Below are 9,902 nucleotides of genomic sequence, written 5' to 3' on the forward strand. Positions count from 1 at the left end.
TGTCGTGAAATTTAGCTTATTCATCTCTACATGACAGACAGTAATAAGGAAACAATAGTCGAATAAGTTACCAAGGGTATATTGTGAAGACAGAGGGAATCAATCTATTTGGCTGATACAATCCATCAATTAAAAAAATATCTAAATCATATAAATAATGTTACTTTCAAATGTGAGCAACTTGCCGAAATTTGATGCCGTTAAAACTGCTGATAAAAATCCAAGGGTGCAGCAACGTGTTTGCATGTCTCTTTATTGCGAGAAAAGCCCTATTACGACGATATTACCTTGAAGCGGTTTGACTTTGCGAAATTCAAATCAGTCATAATTTGGAAAATCAATGCTTCATTTAAACCCTTTATTTTCTGAACAATTGCACATTTGATCTGCGTAACTCGAGTGGGTTGTCATGAAATATTTACTTTATGCGTTACCATGCGTTTCCACTGGGTCAATATTTGGGGGAATATTCATGAATTTTATTAATCGGATAAAGCAGACCATGCAGATAAAACCTCGACAATGCGATTGATTGTATCCGAGTGCCAAGCACAATTCGATGCAACGATTCGCGGCACTACAGGCTATGCAAAGAATACCAGTACCAAGTTGAAATACTTTCGGTGATGTGTTTCAACCATTCAACAGCTTGGTTCAGAAACAAAGAAAACAGAAAAAATAGAAAATAGCTCCGTGACCACCTCGGATCACAATTTCAATCAATTCTTATGGGTACTTTGAAGGTGTAATGTTGAGTTAACTACTGTAGAATTTTTCAAAAATTTAAGAAAAAATATCGAAAAATAATATACTAAAAGATTGGATGTGGGAAAAATATCTAATTGTCTGAGTTTCGAGCTCGGCCGCAAGATTTCTTAGGCATCTCCGAGCGCACCGAAAACTTCAAACTATTTTTTAGACTGGCTTCAATTCGAAAATATTGCGGTACATTTTAAATCACTGTCTCCGTAGGTTATTTTGATATCATGTGTATTTTTTATTTGAGAACCATTTTTGTAATATTTTTTTTGGTCAAATTCCATTTTTTTTAAAAGTGTCACCATTTCTCGCATAACTTTTCAAAAGGACCTAAGTAACATTTTTTTCATGAATTAATTTGAGTACTGCAATCAAAAGCTTTCATGTTTTTCTGTTGATAGCGCTATTCAAATTAATTCATGAAAAAAATGTTACTTAGGTCCTTTTGAAAAGTTAAGCGAGATTTCATGAAAATAAATTTATCAGAAAATTCCTACGTAGGGCTACTGCTCCTGGACTTCATCTCATAGCTCCGATATTCATCACACGAAAAACAAAGCAATAAAAAGGAATTTGATTTATTTCTTATTTTTGTGTTTTTTCAGTAGTGAGCACGCATTTTAGCAAAAAAAAAAGCAACGAAATTGGGGCTGTATTTCTTTGTTTCATTTATTGAGAGGGAGAACGAAACAGTTCCCCTGTGTCTTTTGCTACTTTGGAATATAAAATACTACATAGCTGTCATTTTGTTTTCGAATAGACTATCTAGATTGTTTGTTTATACTTTGTTTATACTTTAAAGATATACTTTAAGATTCAAACACTTTTTACCGAATTCCAATATTTTTTTTATTCAACCAAAAAATAACCAGAGATGTGCCTTTTTCTCTGTTCCACAGTGCGCAGTAGCCAAAATCGTTTTTGAGTGCATTTATTTAATAATACTTTCAATATACGATTCAGCCTTATGGTGTCTTCCAAATATTTCATCAGTAAGTTAATGCACTTCTTAGGAGGTATTCAGCTCAATGGTCGATCCACCTAAATGTGAGATGAAAATAGTAGTTTGTGCAACTAGTTGCAAAAAGATGATTTTTTCTGCACGAGTTGTACGTTTATCCAACGAGGCTTGCCGAGTTGGATAAATACTACGAGTGCTGAAAAAATCGAGTTTTGCAACGAGTTGCACACGCTATTTTTTGCAATGACGAAAAATGACCTTTATTATGATAAATCTGTACCACAATTGCAAAGTCTGATTTACTCAAGATGATAATTCTTGCCAATAAATAATGTTGCTGCAGAGAAAAACCAGATCCTATGTTATCGTGCCACATCGCATAGCTCTACAAGCTTTGAAGCGATAGATGAACTCGCCTTTGGAAAATTCTTAAACTATTTCATTTATTACGCGACGCAGAGAATACATTATCTGAACACTATCCCAAGCTAATTCAGCAAAATGTAGTCATGTAACTACTATATTGATTTTCATTATAGCACCCAAATTTTTGCAATTCCTGATCATAATATCTGGTTTACAGTTCGTCTTTGAGTGATAAAAAGGCCTACTTTTCCATACCAACAAAGCGGGTGCTTTAATGAACATTATGCAACTCAAATGGGTTGCATAATATCCATTATAGCACTCATTTGGGTGCTATAATGAAAAATCAACATCGGAACAGTAGTTACATGACTACATTTTGCTGAATTAGCTTTATGCGCCCCGTAATAAATTAAATAGTCTGGAGGACATGACATCAACAATTTTCAAAGGCAAGTACATCTATCGCTTCACGGCTTATCGAACTATGCAATGTGGCATGGTAACATGGAATCTGATTGTTCTCCACAGCAACATAGTTTATTGGTAAGAATGATCATGTGGAGTAAATTAGACTGTACAATTTTGGTACAGATTCATCAAATTAAAGTTCATTTTTCGTCATTGCAAAAATAGCGTGTGCAACTCGTTGCAAAACTCGATTTTTTCTGCACTCGTAGTATTTAGCCAACTCGGCAAGCCTCGTACCAACGGCGACAGAATCGCTGTCGCCAAGCGATAGAATCGCGTCGCGACTGTCGCGTCGCGTGTGTTTGGGGGAACCTTTATGCCTATAAGTTTTAAACATGTTCATCATATAAAGCATATGGAGACGCATGGTGCATTGTTTCATCAACTCCTTAGAGTTACATTTTTTGTGCAAAAATTAAAGGTTTATTATATTCTGCATTCCAGTGAGAGCATATTTGCATGAAGTTATGATCAAAACAACCTGGCATGATGTTAAGGCCTACTTGAAGTTTCACAAGAGTAATGGGAAAATACCAAAGATTGATTTCTGCTTTGAACGATAGGAAATGGTTTTTGATTAAACATACCTTACATCCGCTTACAACTCAACAGTTATGCGTATGAGATTGTCTGTCACAATTTCCCCCTTGTCAAGTTTTTTTTTTTTTTTGTGGTGGTTACAATGGCAGCTGTCCCTTGCTATTAATCTACACTGTACCCCGCCCATATTGGCTTGTATGAGCCTCCTGTTTTTCATCATCACACAGACGTTCCTAAGCGATGTTGCTCATGTGGTCACTGTTATGGGCCGTGTTGATGAAAACAAGGATTTGTACAACAGCCCACCCCCATCATTATAAGCACTTAGTATTGTCAAACTACCATCACTAATATCAACATCACTCTTTTCTTCTTCTTTACCTTTACAAAAGTATATAAGTTTTTCTGCCACTACGAATCATTTCACTCAGTATAAGCAATGAAATCACGCATCATATTCACCTACTATCATTACTATCATAATTCCGTTCAACCTTTCCAAATTCACGTCACGACTTATACTATGTTCACACTAGGGCCTTGTAACATGTTATTCGGCTATCTTGATGAGCTTTCTTTTGTCGATAATTTGAATAACATGTTATTCAGGCCGTAGTGCAAACATAGTATTAATAAGTATATAAGTCACTGCTTACGATTTTGTTGAACATATATTGCAGTCGTGTGTTTAGTGATGGGTCGATTCACTTAATTCACTTCACCCATGACTGCCAACACCGCTACATCAATTTTTACATCAACTATATTTTGCACTTCTCAGTAACCTTCCTAAACAACACTTCAGCATAATTTTCCACCTATTTCCTAAATCAATTTTTAGATTATTGTTTTGATATAATATACACACACACTCACAGAAACATATATACGTTTTTCACAAATGTGCATATATATAAACAAAGTACGGTTATCATTTACAAAGTAAACACATATGATATATACATTTACGCAATGGAATAAAAATATGATAAATTTATAAGTTATTTGCACTTACCATGTATGTATTCTTTCTATCTACTTACCACTTATTAGCTTTAATAAGTGTTTACCAGATTTCAGATTCTTCCGATTCCTGACGATATTAGTAGGATCATGCTGCATTTGGTGTTGGCTCGGAGTCTTCTCAATTTCGAAGCTCCATCATAATTTATTATAGTTGAGATCGGGTTAGATAGTGAGAAAAATAATGAAAAGAATGGATATTAGTAAATGTCATTTTATTATTTATGAGGTTCTTTTAAATGGGATTCTCAAATTAGTGTAGTGTTATATTTAATATCAGTCGGATTTAATTAAGTAGCTTGTTTTTTCTAATTTCAGTTAGAGATTTATATAATAAGTGATTAATTTGGTTACAGCATAGCTGGGCCTTTCGACGATAATATCGATTTATTGAATAATTTTTCCTCAATGTGGTCCACGTTGTCTTGTAACTGATCTAGCAGGAAATAATGAGCACTCCATATTATAACTTATTTTTAACATAAACGTTGACTACGATAAAATTATGAGAAGTCTCTTCTAAAGTAACTCTCTAGTACAGGATGCTAGACTTGGATCAGCTAAATAGTATCTTCAAAACTATGTCGCATAGGACATTAAGCTACGGAGCCAATGTTGAATACATTCAAATGAATTATAGATTGTTGTGAAAGGAGGTGTCTGTATCGATTATCTATTTTGACATTATTCAGTTACAACACAATAGGAGGCTAAGCACAATTGACTGACTATTAAAAGGCTCTTTATTCAATAAATTCAGTCGAATTATACCACACCTCCCTTAGCTTCTATCCGCGACATGTAGCACGCACCCTGTCGGTCATTGAGGAAACCGAATAGGAGTATACGAACTTACAATTCAATTCCCATAATCTACACCACTTTCTTCATGTGTATTCAAATAGATTCCAACCCCAGTTCGTAGATTCCTATCAGCACAGATTACAATTCTCCTAGAATATATCAATATTTGTGGGGAATTATAATCCAAAGCCCAGGGCAATTTCCCCCTTGTCAAGTTGCAATTATATCGAATATGCCTGAAAAATCCATAAAACTGTTATAACTTTTATATTTTTTAAGTTTTCAGGTCGCAACAGTCATCAAATGGCGTATATTAATATTATATAGAACTTCATAGAACATGCAAAAATGAAGAAATGATAATAAAAAAGATTTATTGACAAAAGGAACCTTTTTAAGGGATTGTCAGCATAAAACGTGACATATCTCCAAAAATAATGAAATAACGGAAATTCTTCAGGGGAAGTTTTGCTACAACTTTTGTGAAGACACAAACCTTGTATGTTGAACAATGGAAAACATATTTTTTCATCTCACTAATAGAGGGATTGATCTTTAAGCTGAATACCTCAAAAAAGCGAATTAACTTACTGATAGAATTCCTAGAAGACATTATTACGCTAAATCGGATAATAAAGGTACTAATAATTAAAATCTTTCATGAAAATGACGTACCCGAAAACCACAAACTCTAAATTTATTTCGAATAACATAACATAACAACACATTAATTTCATAGAAAATGTTCTCCAATTTCCAAAGTTGTAGGTAGCGTTTTGCCTGAAAAAGTTAAACTTGCTCCTCATTACCAAAATGTAATGGTTGAAAGTGACTGATCAATATGGAGGCGCATGGTATTTAAAGTACCTTAATGAAGAATGAATGTTCCATACATCCACAAGAAATTACATTCATTTAGATTCCTCGTCCAGAACACGATTTGTCAATTTGTTGATTTATTCAGAAAAATTATTTTGAGGAATGCTAATTCGTACCGTATTAAGTTGACAGATTCTTAAATCGTTTTGATTTTATCTTTGAGCTGATACTGTGTGCATTATTGCGTTTATAGTTACCATACTCAATGTAGGGTAAAAAATAATACCAAATTGATTGTTCTTTAAATTTCTAAATATATGTTGGCAATTATAATTTATCCAGAGCGGCTTATAACAACTCGTCCATCCTGTTGACACAAAATTGGGCAGAACACAGAATAATTGGGCAAATTTAACAGCTACTGACTGCTGACTTCTTCTTCTTCTTCTTGGCATTACATCCCCACACTGGGACAGAGCCGCCTCGCAGCTTAGTGTTCATTAAGCACTTCCAGTTATTAACTGCGAGGTTTCTAAGCCAGGTTACCATTTTTGCATTCGTATATCATGACGTTAACACGATAATACTTTTATGCCCAGGGAAGTCGAGACAATTTCCAATCCGAAAATTGCATAGACCGGCATCGAGAATCGAACCCAGCCACTCTCAGCATGTTCTTGCTTTGTAGCCGCGCGTCTTACCGCACGGTTAAGGAGGGCCTGCTGACTATATTGTAGATAATTGATATAGCTATTGAAAGGATAAAATATTTTATCTTCATCACCCTTTGAGAATTGAACCAATTCGATCAATGATGATAGTATTTGATGAGACGTACCCTGGTTTTGACTTTGACTGACAAAGTGATGCTCTTAGAATTGGCTTTTAGATTTAGGTTTTAATAATTTATTATTTATTATCAGACTAAGGCCGGAGTGTCCTGTGCTGCACATAAAAGACTTCTCATTCAGCTCGGTCCATGGCTGCACTTCGCCAACCACGCAGTCTGCGGAGGGTCCATAAATCGTCCTCCACCTGATCGATCCACCTTGCCCGCTGTGCACCTCACCTTATTGTTCCCGTCGGATCGTTATCGAGAACCATTTTCACCGGATTACTGTCCGACATTCTGGCTACGTGCCCGGCCCACCGCAGTCTTCCGATTTTCGCGGTGTGAACGATGGATGGTTCTCCCAACAGCTGATGCAACTCGTGGTTCATTCGCCTCCTCCACGTACCGTCCGCCATCTGCACCCCACCATAGATGGTACGCAACACTTTCCTTTCGAAAACTCCCAGTGCGCGTTGGTCCTCCACGAGCATCGTCAAGGTCTCGTGTCCGTAGAGAACTACCGGTCTTATAAGCGTTTTGTAGATAGTCAGTTTGGTACGGCGGCGAACTCTATTCGATCGAAGCGTCTTGCGGAGTCCAAAGTACGTACGATTTCCAGCCACTATGCGCCTCCGAATTTCTCTGCTGGTATCGTTATCGGCGGTCACCAGTGAGCCCAAGTACACGAATTCTTCAACCACCTCGATTTCGTCACCACCGATAGAAACTCGTGGTGGGTGGCTAACATTGACCTCTCTTGAGCCTCTTCCTATCATGTACTTCGTCTTCGACGTGTTGATGACTAGTCCAATCCGTTTAGCTTCGCTTTTCAGTCTGATGTAGGCTTCCTCCATCCTCTCAAAGTTACGTGCCATGATATCAATGTCGTCGGCGAAACCAAATAACTGGACGGACTTCGTGAAAATCGTACCACTCGTGTCAATCCCTGCCCTTCGTATTACCCCTCCAAAGCGATGTTGAATAGCAGACACGAAAGACCATCACCTTGCCGTAACCCTCTACGCGTTTCGAAGGGACTCGAGAATGCCCCTGAAACTCGAACTATGCACATCACCCGATCCATCGTCGCCTTGATCAACCGTATCAGTTTATCCGGAAATCCGTTTTCGTGCATTAGCTGCCATAGCTGGTCCCGATCGATTGTATCATATACGGCTTTGAAGTCGATAAATAGATGATGTGTGGGCACGTTGTATTCGCGGCATTTCTGCAATACCTGACGTATGGCAAACACCTGGTCTGTGGTAGAGCGTTCACCCATAAATCCCGCCTGGTACTGCCCCACGAACTCTCTTGTAATTGGTGTTAGTCGGCGGCATAAAATTTGGGAGAACACCTTGTAGGCGACGTTCAGCAATGTTATTGCGCGGTAGTTGCTACAATCCAGCTTATCGCCCTTTTTGTAGATGGGACACACGACACCTTCCATCCACTCCTGCGGCAGAACCTCATCATCCCAAACCTTGGTAATCATCCAGTGCAGCGCTCTTGCCAGTGCTTCACCACCGTGTTTAAACAGCTCTCCTGGTAGTTGGTCAACTCCAGGGGCTTTGTTGTTTTTCAGCCGGCCGATCTCCTCCTGGATTTCCTGGAGATTCGGAGCCGGGAGTCGCATGTCCGACAAATAGGTTTCAATAAGACAAACATATACTGTCGGATGATTATTTTAACAAAATAAAATATGTAACGGCTCAAACTTCATGCTTTCATGAAGTAATGTTGAAAATGGTATTTTGATGGTTCCCGGGTCGTTATTTGGGTCGAGGCCAATGTAATGTCATCGGATTGATCCAGAGTAGCCAAGAAACTATGGAAACATAGTTTTTATCGTTTATTCGTTAAATAATGAAGTATGAGGTGTAACACGAATTTAGGAAATGTTAATTTAACAGGTCTTCCAGATTGAACGCAAGTTTACCAGAAACCAGGCATTGCAATTTATCCCATCATTCGATCTTCTGAGCAAAGATACTGATGATATGCTGGGATATCAATCTTAGTTATCTATCTGCTCAGTAAACAAAGTGCAATGTTCGCCGTGGAGAAAAGTTTTTTCACTGCTTTTGTTGTAGCAACGCCCTCGCAACGTGAACAAACCCCGAACCGCGCTGGCTATCAGGATCATCATCAAATGCTCAAATGATAATATCTTTCCAGAGTGCTCTTTGATTAGGGATAATATCTTTGCACAAGCAAAGATGATATCCTGTGCTCAGATGATATTGCAATGCCTGCCAGAAACCCTAAAAATATAATACCCAGCATTGCTTTGTGAAATCACGAAATCAAATTGAGTTGTCATCGTGTGATCTGAAATCAAATATAGGTGTCACACGACCTGTTTTAAATTGAACTTGTAAATGGTCACTTGCCCCGGGTACAACTAACCTCATTTCTTTTACTTAGTTACATCTAAACAGATATCACTGAATCAACAATTTGACGCCACAATACACGGTTCGAGGCCGCATCTCTCCATCATAAAGTGTCATAACGGGAGGGCATAATTCGGCATCAACATTTCAAAAGGGTGAAACTGCTTTTGTAAAAATTAGCTTCTCACGTCGCTGGTGAGCACCCCCACGCAATCCAACACCACTGAGGGAAGCAGCGAATCCTCTTCTTTCATTCAATTGCTCTGGATTGCGTGGGTGGGCACAAATCAGCCCACCAGCGACGTGAGAAGCTAATTTTTACAAAAGCAGTTTCGCCCGTTTGAAATGTTGGTGCCGAATTATGAAACGAACAGTTTTGTATAACATTGGGTCGCATGGGTTGATTTAAACCAAATGTGGAACACGTATTATTTATCCAAAGGAAACAATTAAAGAGATGTTGGGACAGTCATTTGGGATGCAAGAGGTTATTAAGGTTGGGTATTATTTAGAAAACGAACAATTCAGCATAACTTTCGTACCCCTTATACATCATTTGAATTCCCTATTCTTTAGTTCATCCGATTATGTACAATTCCCCGAAAATAGTAAATTCTTGACAATAACATTTTCCCTGAAAACATTTCTCCAAAATTGACTTAAACGAAAATGATATTTCCCCGGAAATGACACTTCCCTAAAAATGACATTTTCCCGAATATGACATATCCCTGAAAATGGCATATGCCTGAAAGAAGCGGGCCATTGGCATAACGCCATTTGGCATGAAGGGCATTTGGCACAATTTTTTTTTTTTGTATCTTTAGTATAGAGATTTGCAGCCCTAGGCTGGATAATCTATCAAATGATTAGTATCGATAGTGATGGTCATTTGGAATAATGGAGGTTTGATATATTTGTTTTGTTTTAA

This window comes from Armigeres subalbatus, chromosome 3 (assembly GCF_024139115.2).
Source record: "Armigeres subalbatus isolate Guangzhou_Male chromosome 3, GZ_Asu_2, whole genome shotgun sequence".
Lineage (NCBI taxonomy): Eukaryota > Metazoa > Arthropoda > Insecta > Diptera > Culicidae > Armigeres > Armigeres subalbatus.